The sequence below is a fragment of the Carassius gibelio genome, chromosome B22 (genome assembly GCF_023724105.1).
Source record: "Carassius gibelio isolate Cgi1373 ecotype wild population from Czech Republic chromosome B22, carGib1.2-hapl.c, whole genome shotgun sequence".
NCBI classification, from domain to species: domain Eukaryota; kingdom Metazoa; phylum Chordata; class Actinopteri; order Cypriniformes; family Cyprinidae; genus Carassius; species Carassius gibelio.
The window spans coordinates 41,906,911-41,911,910 of NC_068417.1; the positions used below are offsets into that span (position 1 = coordinate 41,906,911).

The following is a 5,000-nucleotide window of genomic DNA, read 5'->3' on the forward strand; positions in this document are numbered from 1 at the left end:
TCTCTTTGCAGCAGACTTCGCTTACGGCCATACCAACCTGGCTATACCTGATCTCGTCTGATCTCTGAAGCTAAGCAGGTTTGGGCCTGGTTAGTACTTGGATGGGAGACCGCCTGGGAATACCAGGTGCTGTAAGCTTTTTGGACATTTTTCTCTTAGTTTTTAATAATTTTGCCAAAAAATAGAGTCAATGCCCGATCTCTGAATCTTAGCAGGTTTAGGTCTGGTTAGTACTTTTATGAGAGACTGCCTAGGAATACCAGGTGCTTTAAGCTTTTGGGTTTTCTTTCCTACTTATATAATGTACTGGCGATAAGATTGGCTGTTCTTTAAATAGCCCTCTCTTTGCAGCAGACTTCGCTTACGGCCATACCAACCTGGCTATGCCCGATCTCGTCTGATCTCGGAAGCTAAGCAGGTTTGGGCCTGGTTAGTACTTGGATGGGAGCCCGCCTGGGTATACCAGGTGCTGTAAGCTTTTTGGACATTTTTCACTTAGTATATAATAATTTTGCCAAAAAATAGAGTCAATGCCCGATCTCTGAATATTAGCAGGTTTGGGCCTGGTTAGTACATGGATGGGAGACTGCCTGGGAATACCAGGTGCTTTAATCTTTTTGGAAAATTTCACGAATTATATAATAATCTTTCATTAAAAAAAAAAAAAAAAAGATTCAATGCCCGATCTCTGAATCTTAGCAGGTTTAGGTCTGGTTAGTACTTTGATGAGAGACTGCCTAGGAATACCAGGTGCTTTTAGCTTTTGGGTTTTCTTTCCTACTTATATAATGTACTGGCGATTAGATTGGCTGGTCTTTAAATAGCCCTCTCTTTGCAGCAGTCTTCGCTTACGGCCATACCAACCTGGCTATGCCTGATCTCGTCTGATCTCTGAAGCTAAGCAGGTTTGGGCCTGGTTAGTACTTGGATGGGAGACCGCCTGGGAATACCAGGTGCTGTAAGCTTTTTGGACATTTTTCTCTTAGTTTTTAATAATTTTGCCAAAAAATAGAGTCAATGCCCGATCTCTGAATCTTAGCAGGTTTAGGTCTGGTTAGTACTTTTATGAGAGACTGCCTAGGAATACCAGGTGCTTTAAGCTTTTGGGTTTTCTTTCCTACTTATATAATGTACTGGCGATAAGATTGGCTGGTCTTTAAATAGCCCTCTCTTTGCAGCAGACTTCGCTTACGGCCATACCAACCTGGCTATGTCTGATCTTGTCTGATCTCGGAAGCTAAGCAGGTTTGGGCCTGGTTAGTACTTGGATGGGAGACCGCCTGGGAATTCCAGGTGCTGTAAGCTTTTTGGACATTTTTCACTTAGTATATAATAATTTTGCCAAAAAATAGAGTCAGTGCCTGATCTCTGAATATTAGCAGGTTTGGGCCTGTTTAGTACATGGATGGGAGACTGCCTGGGAATATACTGCCTTTAATTATAATTTTGCATTATTGAGACACTGTTTTCCTAATGAATGTTGTTCAGTGCTTTGACGCAATGTATTTTGTTTAAAGCACTATATAAATAAAGGTGATTGATTGATTGATTGAATACCAGGTGCTGTAAGCTTTTTGGACATTTTTCACTTAGTATATAATAATTTTGCCAAAAAATAGAGTCAATGCCCGATCTCTGAATATTAGCAGGTTTGGGCCTGGTTAGTACATGGATGGGAGACTGCCTGGGAATACCAGGTGCTTTAATCTTTTTGGAAAATTTCACGAATTATATAATAATCTTTCATTAAAAAAAAAAAAAAAGATTCAATGCCCGATCTCTGAATCTTAGCAGGTTTAGGTCTGGTTAGTACTTTGATGAGAGACTGCCTAGGAATACCAGGTGCTTTTAGCTTTTGGGTTTTCTTTCCTACTTATATAATGTACTGGCGATTAGATTGGCTGGTCTTTAAATAGCCCTCTCTTTGCAGCAGTCTTCGCTTACGGCCATACCAACCTGGCTATGCCTGATCTCGTCTGATCTCTGAAGCTAAGCAGGTTTGGGCCTGGTTAGTACTTGGATGGGAGACCGCCTGGGAATACCAGGTGCTGTAAGCTTTTTGGACATTTTTCTCTTAGTTTTTAATAATTTTGCCAAAAAATAGAGTCAATGCCCGATCTCTGAATCTTAGCAGGTTTAGGTCTGGTTAGTACTTTTATGAGAGACTGCCTAGGAATACCAGGTGCTTTAAGCTTTTGGGTTTTCTTTCCTACTTATATAATGTACTGGCGATAAGATTGGCTGGTCTTTAAATACCCCTCTCTTTGCAGCAGACTTCGCTTATGGCCATACCAACCTGGCTATGTCCGATCTTGTCTGATCTCGGAAGCTAAGCAGGTTTGGGCCTGGTTAGTACTTGGATGGGAGACCGCCTGGGAATTCCAGGTGCTGTAAGCTTTTTGGACATTTTTCACTTAGTATATAATAATTTTGCCAAAAAATAGAGTCAGTGCCTGATCTCTGAATATTAGCAGGTTTGGGCCTGTTTAGTACATGGATGGGAGACTGCCTGGGAATATACTGCCTTTAATTATAATTTTGCATTATTGAGACACTGTTTTCCTAATGAATGTTGTTCAGTGCTTTGACGCAATGTATTTTGTTTAAAGCACTATATAAATAAAGGTGATTGATTGATTGATTGAATACCAGGTGCTGTAAGCTTTTTGGACATTTTTCACTTAGTATATAATAATTTTTCCAAAAAATAGAGTCAATGCCCGATCTCTGAATATTAGCAGGTTTGGGCCTGGTTAGTACATGGATGGGAGACTGCCTGGGAATACCAGGTGCTTTAATCTTTTTGGAAAATTTCACGAATTATATAATAATCTTTCATTAAAAAAAAAAAAAAGATTCAATGCCTGATCTCTGAATCTTAGCAGGTTTAGGTCTGGTTAGTACTTTGATGAGAGACTGCCTAGGAATACCAGGTGCTTTTAGCTTTTGGGTTTTCTTTCCTACTTATATAATGTACTGGCGATTAGATTGGCTGGTCTTTAAATAGCCCTCTCTTTGCAGCAGTCTTCGCTTACGGCCATACCAACCTGGCTATGCCTGATCTCGTCTGATCTCTGAAGCTAAGCAGGTTTGGGCCTGGTTAGTACTTGGATGGGAGACCGCCTGGGAATACCAGGTGCTGTAAGCTTTTTGGACATTTTTCTCTTAGTTTTTAATATTTTTGCCAAAAAATAGAGTCAATGCCCGATCTCTGAATCTTAGCAGGTTTAGGTCTGGTTAGTACTTTTATGAGAGACTGCCTAGGAATACCAGGTGCTTTAAGCTTTTGGGTTTTCTTTCCTACTTATATAATGTACTGGCGATAAGATTGGCTGGTCTTTAAATAGCCCTCTCTTTGCAGCAGACTTCGCTTACGGCCATACCAACCTGGCTATGTCCGATCTCGTCTGATCTCGGAAGCTAAGCAGGTTTGGGCCTGGTTAGTACTTGGATGGGAGACCGCCTGGGAATACCAGGTGCTGTAAGCTTTTTGGACATTTTTCACTTAGTTTTTAATAATTTTGCCAAAAAATAGAGTCAATGCCCGATCTCTGAATCTTAGCAGGTTTAGGTCTGGTTAGTACTTTTATGAGAGACTGCCTAGGAATACCAGGTGCTTTAAGCTTTTGGGTTTTCTTTCCTACTTATATAATGTACTGGCGATAAGATTGGCTGTTCTTTAAATAGCCCTCTCTTTGCAGCAGACTTCGCTTACGGCCATACCAACCTGGCTATGCCCGATCTCGTCTGATCTAGGAAGCTAAGCAGGTTTGGGCCTGGTTAGTACTTGGATGGGAGCCCGCCTGGGTATACCAGGTGCTGTAAGCTTTTTGGACATTTTTCACTTAGTATATAATAATTTTGCCAAAAAATATAGTCAATGCCCGATCTCTGAATATTAGCAGGTTTGGGCCTGGTTAGTACATGGATGGGAGACTGCCTGGGAATACCAGGTGCTTTAATCTTTTTGGAAAATTTCACGAATTATATAATAATCTTTCATTAAAAAAAAAAAAAAAGATTCAATGCCCGATCTCTGAATCTTAGCAGGTTTAGGTCTGGTTAGTACTTTGATGAGAGACTGCCTAGGAATACCAGGTGCTTTTAGCTTTTGGGTTTTCTTTCCTACTTATATAATGTACTGGCGATTAGATTGGCTGGTCTTTAAATAGCCCTCTCTTTGCAGCAGTCTTCGCTTACGGCCATACCAACCTGGCTATGCCTGATCTCGTCTGATCTCTGAAGCTAAGCAGGTTTGGGCCTGGTTAGTACTTGGATGGGAGACCGCCTGGGAATACCAGATGTTGTAAGCTTTTTGGACATTTTTCTCTTAGTTTTTAATAATTTTGCCAAAAAATAGAGTCAATGCCCGATCTCTGAATCTTAGCAGGTTTAGGTCTGGTTAGTACTTTTATGAGAGACTGCCTGGGAATACCAGGTGCTTTAAGCTTTTGGGTTTTCTTTCCTACTTATATAATGTACTGGCGATAAGATTGGCTGGTCTTTAAATAGCCCTCTCTTTGCAGCAGACTTCGCTTACGGCCATACCAACCTGGCTATGTCCGATCTTGTCTGATCTCGGAAGCTAAGCAGGTTTGGGCCTGGTTAGTACTTGGATGGGAGACCGCCTGGGAATTCCAGGTGCTGTAAGCTTTTTGGACATTTTTCACTTAGTATATAATAATTTTGCCAAAAAATAGAGTCAATGCCCGATCTCTGAATATTAGCAGGTTTGGGCCTGGTTAGTACATGGATGGGAGACTGCCTGGGAATACCAGGTGCTTTAATCTTTTTGGAAAATTTCACGAATTATATAATAATCTTTCATTAAAAAAAAAAAAAAGATTCAATGCCCGATCTCTGAATCTTAGCAGGTTTAGGTCTGGTTAGTACTTTGATGAGAGACTGCCTAGGAATACCAGGTGCTTTTAGCTTTTGGGTTTTCTTTCCTACTTATATAATGTACTGGCGATTAGATTGGCTGGTCTTTAAATAGCCCT

General features: G+C 40.8%; 11 non-coding genes across 11 annotated transcripts; all 11 read left to right on the forward strand.

Moving 5' to 3' along the window:
* The first annotated feature begins 19 nt into the window (after positions 1–19).
* On the forward strand, positions 20–138 carry LOC127994867 (5S ribosomal RNA). The gene has a single exon (XR_008167836.1). It is a non-coding gene; the product is annotated as a 5S ribosomal RNA (ribosomal RNA).
* A 221-nt stretch (positions 139–359) lies between these two features.
* Positions 360–478, forward strand: LOC128002730 (5S ribosomal RNA). The gene has a single exon (XR_008175471.1). It is a non-coding gene; the product is annotated as a 5S ribosomal RNA (ribosomal RNA).
* A 368-nt stretch (positions 479–846) lies between these two features.
* On the forward strand, positions 847–965 carry LOC127997739 (5S ribosomal RNA). The gene has a single exon (XR_008170600.1). It is a non-coding gene; the product is annotated as a 5S ribosomal RNA (ribosomal RNA).
* A 221-nt stretch (positions 966–1,186) lies between these two features.
* Positions 1,187–1,305, forward strand: LOC128004482 (5S ribosomal RNA). Its single transcript, XR_008177171.1, has one exon. It is a non-coding gene; the product is annotated as a 5S ribosomal RNA (ribosomal RNA).
* Positions 1,306–1,938: 633 nt separating this feature from the next.
* Positions 1,939–2,057, forward strand: LOC127997740 (5S ribosomal RNA). Its single transcript, XR_008170601.1, has one exon. It is a non-coding gene; the product is annotated as a 5S ribosomal RNA (ribosomal RNA).
* A 221-nt stretch (positions 2,058–2,278) lies between these two features.
* LOC128003823 (5S ribosomal RNA) lies at positions 2,279–2,397 on the forward strand. The gene has a single exon (XR_008176537.1). It is a non-coding gene; the product is annotated as a 5S ribosomal RNA (ribosomal RNA).
* A 632-nt stretch (positions 2,398–3,029) lies between these two features.
* LOC127997741 (5S ribosomal RNA) lies at positions 3,030–3,148 on the forward strand. The gene has a single exon (XR_008170602.1). It is a non-coding gene; the product is annotated as a 5S ribosomal RNA (ribosomal RNA).
* Positions 3,149–3,369: 221 nt separating this feature from the next.
* On the forward strand, positions 3,370–3,488 carry LOC127996720 (5S ribosomal RNA). Its single transcript, XR_008169612.1, has one exon. It is a non-coding gene; the product is annotated as a 5S ribosomal RNA (ribosomal RNA).
* A 221-nt stretch (positions 3,489–3,709) lies between these two features.
* LOC128005729 (5S ribosomal RNA) lies at positions 3,710–3,828 on the forward strand. Its single transcript, XR_008178366.1, has one exon. It is a non-coding gene; the product is annotated as a 5S ribosomal RNA (ribosomal RNA).
* Positions 3,829–4,194: 366 nt separating this feature from the next.
* Positions 4,195–4,313, forward strand: LOC128004841 (5S ribosomal RNA). The gene has a single exon (XR_008177516.1). It is a non-coding gene; the product is annotated as a 5S ribosomal RNA (ribosomal RNA).
* A 221-nt stretch (positions 4,314–4,534) lies between these two features.
* On the forward strand, positions 4,535–4,653 carry LOC128003103 (5S ribosomal RNA). The gene has a single exon (XR_008175835.1). It is a non-coding gene; the product is annotated as a 5S ribosomal RNA (ribosomal RNA).
* The last annotated feature ends 347 nt before the right edge of the window (positions 4,654–5,000 follow it).